Genomic DNA, 9,726 nt, shown 5'->3' on the forward strand with positions numbered 1-9,726 from the left:
CCATCTCTGTGGTTTTCACAGAAAAGGAGAGAGACCTACAGACCAGAGGAAGCCACAAGGATGCTTCCTCTGCCCCAGCTCAAGGCTGACCCACGACGGCCAAGGCATCTGGGCTTGAGGTCACGGTCTGTCGGGGGGAAGAGGTGGTCTGCCAGCCAGGAGGAGACCCGCGGGGCCGTGGCCCCTCAGAGTGCACCGCCCCCACCACGGAGCACAGGGGGAATTCAGCAGCCCTCCCCTCTCCCCCCCGTCCGTGCGGAATGCCACCCCGCGGGTGTGGTCACTGTGGGCATTCTCCATTCAAGACTCAGAGACGCTCCTCCGTTTTAGGGGTGGCCTTGTGGCTGGTTCTCTGGAACACAGATTCCCATACGTGAAATGGCAGCACCTGCCTGAGAAGACCCCTCTTGTTCAGTGTAAGACCCTCCCAAGTGACAGGTGGGTGCAGAGAAGGAAGAGGCTCCTGGCTTGTTCCAAAGGGCGTCTGCTGGCCCGGCACGGACGTCCGAGGACTTCCCAGCTGCTGGCGTCCCCGCGGCTGGGCCCGGGGTGAGCTGCCCATGGGCACTGCTGCTCCCCTGAGGAGCCTTAGAGAACCCGTCACCTCCCGCCACCGCTCCCAGGGCGCCTGACGTCTCCCCACGGCAGACCTGCCTGGGGTGGGTCTCCCTGCCCTCAGGATGGCCAGCAGGGAGCGGGCCACCAGTGACAGCAGGGCCTCTGAGCCCCAGGGTGACGGGACCAAACTCACGGGCAAGTCCTCACCTGGGAAAAGGCAGGTATTTCCTTGCTCTCGGCCAGGGGCAGGAGTCCCGGGACAGGCCCTGACAGCTCAGAGCGGATGAAGGGAAACCAGTCTACAGTTTGCATCCGTCACCTTCCCCCGCTCCTCTGCTGACTCCTTTCCTTCTCGCTCAGGGGGAGGTAGCTTTCAACCATTCAGAGCACCACCAGACTTAGCATGTCCCCAGCCTGGGAGAGCAGCGGGTCAGATTCAAAGCCCGATTCTAACCCCGGCTTTAAAGAGGCAGGGGTAGACCCCACGCCCTGCTGGTGTCCGTCTTCCTCCCTTCATGTCGACGGCAGTGAGGGTGCGGGAAAGACGGAAGGGGGCCCGGGTCCCTTGTCCAGAAAACAGCCCAGTGATCCGAGCGTGGCTGGCCGGCTGCTGGGTGTCCTCGTCCCCATTGCAGACGTGATGAAACAGACCCAGAGAGAGTAAGGAAAAGGGTGTGAAAGGGCTTTGGTGGGCACCCTGCCCTTTCCAGAACCAAGGGAAAATGCTTGTTACAAAGAGCCTTAAGAAGGCATATCTGTGTTTTGTCTTTCCCTTCAAAATGAATTTCTTCTGTCTTCGGAAGAGGCACCTCAGGCAAGTCTACCCTTTTCTTGATGCATTTCCCGGCTGGGACCTGAAATAAACAAAAACGTGTGGGTCATTCATCACCACGTGGGTAGCCACGCCCGGGGCTCGAGAAACCAAAACAGAGGAAAGTCGAGGATGCGGAGCAGGAAGCGCCAGGCTCTCACTAGCCTGCAAGGGGGTAGGTGACAAATACAGAAACCAGAGGTCGGCAACTGCGGCCCACAGGACAAATCTGGCCCTCGCCCTGCTTTTCTAAATAAAGTTTTATTGAAACACAGCCACACCCTCTCGCTTCCGCGTCCTCAGTGGCTGCTTTCACACACCAGTGGCAGAGCTGAGTAGTTGCCATGGAGACCACCTGGTCCGCCAAGCTTACAGTTACCGTCTCGCCCTTTCCAGAAAAAGTTGCCGACCCCTGACATGAACAGATTCTAAATAGGATTCCTGGCTGTGACGCGGGCTTGTAAGAGACCGCAGGTACCGGAGGGGCCATCGTAAGAACGTTTGCCCACCACACTTTTCCCCATCAGCTCTTCTGGGCTGCGTGCCTTCCAGTGAACAGGATGTGTTTTATTTTTTCACGTCCGCGTTTTCCCCCTGTAAGCGTCTCGCGGCGGCGGCCACGTGGAGGGCGAGTGCGAGTCACGGGTGGGGGCGCATACGTGTTTGTGGAGGCGTGTTTGCACACGTGAGTTTATTTACAACGAGAAAAAAGTCCATGAACAATTGCATATTTTACAGAGCTGACGAGCACAGCAAACATCACAAGTGTGGACCAGGAGGCAGTGATCTTGTTAACTGCCGGTCACAGCGCTGGCCTGGTGTCCCCGTGTCACAACTCCCCAGGGGACAAGCTGGGGACCATTTTCCTGTAGGGACACTAGCTCCCCTGGGCTACATTGTGTCCCCCACCCCAGATGTGTACGTTGGAGCTGTTTGGAAATAGGGCCTTTGCAGAGGTGATTAAGGTAAAATAAGGTCACAGGGGTGGGCTCAGTCCAGCAGGACCAGCGTTCTTACAGGAGAAGGACACAGACACACTCAGAGGGATGGCCATGTGAGCATTCCGGGAGAGGGCGGCCGTCTCCACGCCAAGGAGGAGCCACCCTGCCCACACCAGGACCTCAGGCTTCCAGCCCTCGGGACGGGGAGCAGATAACTGTCTGTCGTTGAAGCCACTCACTCAGTCCATGGTCCTCTGTTCCAGCCGCCGTAGCAAACTGATATATTAGCAGTAAGTAACCGAACATGGGGAAGTGGGTGTGATCTGCGGACTCTGGCCCACTAGCACCGGCTACAGGTCTCCCCAGCCCAGCTTCCCCGTGGCTGGATTCCCAGCACCACGGCTGCCCCGTCCATCCCTGAGCCAAGGGTCAAAGGTGGTGTGACAGGGAGCTCACGTGGAGAGAGGCTGACCTGAGGTCCCCGAAGCTCATTGGCTTTTTGGCACATCCACCAGCCATCCCAGACCAGAGGCCACCACATTTCTGTGAGACCCCAGTCCCTCGAAGGAGCTAGTCCCAAGCAGGTCACTACCATGGGGTTCCCCACTTCCTTCAAAGACATCCAGTCAGATGCCGAAAGTAACAGGTCTGCAGACACCATCTCAGATCCAGCACACTGGCCTAAGACCCTCAGGGGTCCCCCGGAGAAGGCTTCAGCCTTGTCTGGCGTTCACACAGTTTGCAGAATCCCCCAAAGGTGACGGGGGCTGCAGAAGCTGCGGCAGCCTGATGGCCGCGTAGACGCCGTGGTCTCTGCACAGTGAAGAAGGGAGGCAAAAATGTTAGAAGATAGAGGGTGAAGGGAAGGTGGGAAACCCAGGAACACCGGCAGGAAGTGACAGCAGCCCACGCGTCTGCTCTCCGCAAAGCCCCTCCGCGGGCTGAGGCACAGGTGTCGGGGGCTGTGCTGAAGCTCCCCGGGCTGGGGGACAATCGTCGTGACCTCGTAACGCAACCTCCATTCTGCAAGCCCAGGGAGGGCAGACAACTGCTCACCACTGGGGGCCGCTCATCCAGGGACAGAGCCTTTTCCTCCAAATGTTCCTCCCACACTTCCGCTGCTGGCTCAGCGGGGAACCTGTGGGACAAGTGAGCAAAGGGGAGAGGCAGGTGGCACAGCCGTCGTCCAGAAACAAGTCTCGGTGGGCGGGGATCAGTTCCTGGGAGGACGCGCCCAGAGCGCGGAGGTTTAGGCAGGCATGCAGAGTAGGCGCCCCGGTGTTCGACCCAAATCAGAGTTCCCCGGTGAGATGGTTGTCAAATATCTTTTGGATCAGGGTGTTTGGTCCCGTTAGTCCTCCCTGCCACCTGCCTGATGACAGACTCGTCGCACAGCCCTCCCTGGACAGTCCCCTGGACCTGGACGTGTACCGCTCCCAAATCCAGACCTTCACCCGAGACCACTCTGCCCAGCTGAGAAGTCCAGTGTCTTCAAGGGCCCATTTGAAATTTCCACGTGGATGACTCACAGGAGCCACAATCTCTCAATGCCTCACCAAGTCCAGAAGGGAAGCGCCCCCGGGATGCTCACTGCCCTCGTCCAGCGGGTTCCATGTTGGAAAATGACATCATGACCCAACCAGTGGCTCATTCAGGAACCTGGGAGTTACCCTTGACCACTGCATCTCCCTCCCCCGACGCACCTGGCTCATCTTCAGAGCCCGCTGATTTTACCTCCAACGACATCCCTGTAATGTTTCAACGTCTCTCCACCTTCACAGCCCCCCACGAGGATGAGCTGGACTCTTGTCGTTCAGTTGGCGTAAATCCTTGTAACCTTCACGTCACTGACCATGCACTACGGTTTCCTTTTTGCTCCTTGCTTACCTCCTCCCTGGATTCTCGGCGTTCGGGATCTCCGCTTGCCACGTGCGTGCCTGTCCGTTGCCTGTAGCTGGGAGCGTTCCTCTCCCTTTTCTTATCCATCCCTTTCACGATGGACAACTAACTTGAACAACTACGACAGACAGCTTCCCAGTGAGTGGCTTTCTATGTGTCCGTGGGTAGATCTGTGGCCAAATTCTGAGCTCTCGCCCCTCGTGTGGGCAGCTGGGTCATAGGTGCCCCCTTCTCCGCTGGGGACTTTGTCTTCCTTCTTGGTTTCTAGAGTTTTAAAAAATTAATTAATTAACTATTTTATTGAACTGTAGTTGATTTACAATGTTGAGTTAGGCTCATGGTGCACAGCAACGTGATTCAGTTACATATGCATATATTCTCTTTCAGATTCTTTTCCATTACAGATTATTACAAGATATTAAATATAGTCCCCTGTGCTAGACAGTAGGGCTTTGTTATTTATCTATTCTACATACAATAGTGTATATCTGCTAATATCAAACTCCTAATTAATCCTCCCCCTCTTCCTCTTTGGAAACCACAAGTTTGTTTTCTATGTCTGTGCATCTATTTCTGCTTTGTAAATAAGTTCATCTAAATCATTTTTTTTTCTTTAGATTCCACATATAAGTGATCTCATATGGCATTTGCCTTTCTCTTTCTGGCTTACTTCACTTAGTATGATGATCTTCAGGTCCATCCATGTGGCTGCAAATGGCATTATTTCATTCTTTTTTATGGCTGAGTAGTATTCCATTGTATAAATATACCATACCTGCTTTATCCAGTCATCTGTTGATGGACGTTTAGGTTGCTTCCATGTCTTGGCTGTCGTAAATAGTGCTGCTGTGAACATTGAGGTGCGTGTATCCTTTCAAATTAGAGCTTTGTCTGGACATATGCCCAGGAGTGAGATTGCTGGATCATAGGATAAGTCTATTTTCGGTTTTTAAGGAACCTCCGTACTGTTCTCTATAGTGGCTGCTTCAAATTGCGTTCCCCCTGACGATGTAGGATGTTGTAGAGTTCTGCGCACAGTCTGGTGTTAGCTGTCGGTGGTTTCATGTGGATGAACTGTCTTAGTCCACTCGGGCTGCTTAACAGAAGACCACAGACTTGGGAGACTTACAAACGGTAGAAATTTACGTCTCACTGTCCTGGAGGCTGGGAAGTCCGGGATCACGCGCTGCAGTGTCAGTCTCTGGTGAGGGGTTTGTAAGTAACCGTCTGCTCGCCGTGTCTCCACACGGCGGAAGGGGGAGGGCTCCCTCTGAGCTCCTCTGAGGCGGCACTCATCCCATTCAGCCAGGCTCTGTCCTCATGACCTAAGCGCCTCCAAAGGCCCCACCTCCAAACCCCACCACATTGCGGGCTATGTTTTAACGTGCGAATCTTGGGGTGGGGGGTGCAAATATTCAGCCTGTAGCATGGACGGGCCACTCCCCCTAGATCTGTGTGTTGAAGCCCTAACCGTCCATCTGTCCATGTTTGGAGACGCGGCTGTTACGGGAGGAGATGAGGTTAAGTGAGGTCCTGAGGGTGGGGCCTGAGCCCATGGAACGGTGTCCTCACAAAAGGGGGCACCAGTTTCACTCAGTGCTCGCACACCAAGGACAGACTAGGGCATTAGGAAGGCAGCTGTCTGTAAGCCAGGAAGAGAGCTTCGACCAGACCCTGGCCGCACCGGCACCTTGATCTTGGACTTCCAGCCCCCAGAACCACGAGAAAATTCATTTCTGTTGTTGAAGCCACTCAGCCTGCGCTGTGTTGTTGCCGTAGCCAGAGCGGATCAAGTTATCTGCTTGATGAACTTCTCATATTCCCACTTTTATTGTCATGTCTTTATAAGATTGTTTTACAAGATAATCGTATAAGAAAGCTCTTACTCTAATGCAGTCAAATGTACCAACCCCTTCCTTCATGGCTTGTCTTTTGCATCTCCCCCGCTCTGATGTCTTACAGACAGCATCATGTTTTCTTTGAAAAGAAATTGCATAATTGGTTTTCCACATTTAGGTGTTGAGTCCATCTGAACCCTTATTTTTCTGTCCATGACACAAGGGGTGCTTCCTCCCCGAGACCCACCGCGGGGAGTCCGTTTGTGTGACGTCGGCCTCTTCCCAACCTTGGTGCCCACCCCCACCCACCCAGGGCAGGGGTGGTGTGCATCCCGTTGGCAAATCCGGGAAGTGTCTTCGTCCAGCGGCTTCCTTCAGGCTCTCACGAGCTCGCTCCCGCACACGCTGTGTTCCTCCCGCTTACCCCCGTCCCTGACCGGGGGACCTACCTGTCCCGAGTTCCCTGCAACTGGACCGGGGGCCTGGCCGTCTTGGGTGCAGGAGCGAAACTGCTCACTCCCACTCTAACTCGCAGCCCCCGTCACAGCCCTTGTCAGTCACAAGGGTGCTGTGCTTGCCTTTTAAAAAGGCCAGGTCCTACGGGGTAGTTTGTGACACAGTGCGTTCAGAAGCCGGGAGGGAAGAGGGGTGCCGTTCATCTTCTGCTAGGAGATCCTGACAGAAGGGCCAAGGCAGCCGCGTGTTGCTCTAACTCCGTCATGTCCCCCCCGATGCCCTGTGGCCCCGCATCCCGTCGGGACCGCTTCCCCCCCCAACCCCCATCGGTAGTGGCGTTTCTGTTCTGCTCCGGGTTCCCAGGTGCGGGTGGGTCTGCGCCGCTCCTTCGCAGGGCGACAACACCTGGAATGTGCGCGTCTGGGCACAAAGCAGTGAACGGAACACAAAGCTGAGGTTGTCTTTTTCTTGCATAAAACCTTCCCCTGCAGCATCGCCCACAGGAGGGAAGACACTCAGGTGGGGTGTGGATCAGGGCTTCGTTGACATGAAAGTCTCGTACCATAAGACATTCCCTTTCCTATACATTTTTAAAATTGAAGTAGAGTTAATTTACAACACTGTGTTAGTTTCAGGTGTACAGCAAAGTGATTCAATTATTACTATTTTTATTAATATATATCATTTATGATATATAATATGTATTATTTTTTCAGATTACTTTTTGTTACAGGTTATTACAAGATATTGAATACTGTTCCCTGTGCTCTACAGTAAATCCTTGTTGCACACACTGCCTTTTAAAGTATTTAAAAGTGTATTTACAAAGTTTTGCAACCCTCACCACTAGTTAATTCTAGGATAGTTTCAGCCCCTCAAAAGGAGCCCGGTGCCCTTAGCGTCCGCTTCCTGTCTCCTGGTAACGGACGAGACACTTTCACTTCCTACAGACTTTCCAGTTCTGGGCATTTCATGCAAATGGAATCATACAATGTATGGGGTTTTGTGCCTGGAGTTTTCTCACTCAGCATAACTTTTTCAAATTTCACCCACAGAGCGTGAACCGAGGTTTCATTCTTTGTACGGATGACTAATGGTCCATTGACTAGACCACACCCGTCAGCCGATGGCCCTTTGAGTTGTCGCCACTTTGGGGCCGTTGTGGAAGGTACTTGCACGGGCGTCCGGCGGCTGTGAAGCTGCATCTGGACCCTGACACCTGTTCACTTGCCTCACACTTCACCCTCTTTCAGAGAAATTTTTGCAGGGAAGGTCTCAACGCCCTGTTTGGTGAATTCTCTTTCAGAATTACGCATGGCACTCTGGATCCTAGTTTTTAACAGATGGCCATAGGAAAGCACACATTCAGAAAACTGATGTTCAGATTGAGCAATAAAATTGTTATAAGTAGATAAGTGCCCCCCTTTTATTATCCAGGGGATCTTTTTGTCACATGCTTTTCCTTAAATTTCAGTCCCATTGCTCACGGGGCTAGCACGGGGCCCCACCATTTCACGGCTGACGTTCCTGGATGTCGATATACTGTGCGTGTGTGTGTGCTCGTAGAGGTAGGCACAATTCTAAACGGGCCCCCCCAAGATTCCCACCGCCTGCTGGTTCAAACACTAATCTGGGCACTACTGTGAGGGAACTCGGCAGCTGAAGCTTGCTCGGCTGCCGACTTTAAACCCGGAAGATTATCCTGGATTATCTAGGTGGGCCCAGTGTAACCCGGAGGAGGGATTCAGAAGGATTCAAAGCAGGAGAGAGACTTGACCTTCCGTTGCTGGAGGGGGCCACACGGGAAGCACGAGAAGCGATCTGGGCACCTCGAGGTGCCCAGAGCAGCGCCAGCTGCCAGCCAGCCGGGAAACGGCCCCTGTCTCACAGCCTCAGGAACGGAGTGCGGTCAACGGCCCGAAGGGCCTGGAAGCTGAACGTCACCCAGGGAAGCTTACTCTTGTTTCCCACCGAACACCTTGATTTCAGCAGAGGGGAGCCTTGAGGCACACTGTGCTGGACGGCTGACCATGGGACTCGCAGACAATGAACGGATGTGGCGTTAAGCCTCTCGGTGTGAGGTCATTTGTTACAGCAGCGACAGAAAACGAAGACTTGCATGTGGATGTTGTGAGTTTTCTGTTATAATTATCTTATCTGCCATGTGTTACTAGTAAAGTGTATATTCTGTCTCATACGGCATCCACCATATGCTGGATTATTTACACACACACACGCAGGCACACACATCCGTGCTGCTGAAATGTGAGCTCAACCATCTGGTTCCCCCCCCCCCCACTCTGCCCAGTCATCTCGGGCCTGCCTGGAGGCTGGTGGGGACATGCAGGGAGGAGTGCGGCTGCTGGAGTGCAAGCAGGGTTTGCTCACGGGGCGCTGGACACTCCAGCCGAAGGGCTCTCCGATTAGACAAACAACCCGGTTAGGTGAGAAGGTGAGGCTGGGCGCGAGGTTCCTTCCTGTTCTGTTTTGTGAGGTTGTCTGCAGGCGCTGAGTCAGAGAATTAAACGTCTTCACCTGCTCAGCTACGGGGTGAGATTATTCACAGCAAGGTGAAGAGTTAATTAGAGGCTTGTAATCAGATATTAAACCACTCACAAATTAAAAGTAAATTATGAGGCCTGTTATTAATAAAGAGGAACCCAGGATAGCATGAAGAAGTGTTTTTATTACAGATAAACAAATAGAGAGATAGTGGCTGGGTATTTTGCTTTTTGTACGAGAGACCTCTGTTGCCCAGCAGCGCTGGGATGTGGTGTGCTTCCCACAGACAAGCTGCCCCTCTGCCCTGTGGCCCTAATATTGCTGTCCCCACCGCGGGCAGGGCACGCTCTAAAGCCTTGCGTTTCTTGACTAGCTCCTCGTCACCTTCTAAGATTCTGTCCAGATGCCCCGTCCTCCAGGAAGCCTTCTCTGCTTGCTCTCATGAGACTGGAACTGCCCTGCTGTGGTGCTGGTGTCCTCCTCTGCCTCCCCCGCTAGGCCACGGCTATTTGATGGAAGGGTCATGCATGTATATAAAATGTACATGCTAGTATATACATATGCTGAGCGGTCACTGCAATAAACATATTGTATATTATACTGTGTGTGCAAACATTGTATATACCCTGCATAAATACATAAAATATCATATACACTTTGTTGTGTATATATGTACAATGTTGTATACATTGTGCCCACAGTGTTGTATTATACGTTGCCT

The sequence above is a fragment of the Camelus ferus genome, chromosome 13 (assembly GCF_009834535.1).
Source record: "Camelus ferus isolate YT-003-E chromosome 13, BCGSAC_Cfer_1.0, whole genome shotgun sequence".
In the NCBI taxonomy this organism is placed as follows: Eukaryota; Metazoa; Chordata; class Mammalia; order Artiodactyla; family Camelidae; genus Camelus; species Camelus ferus.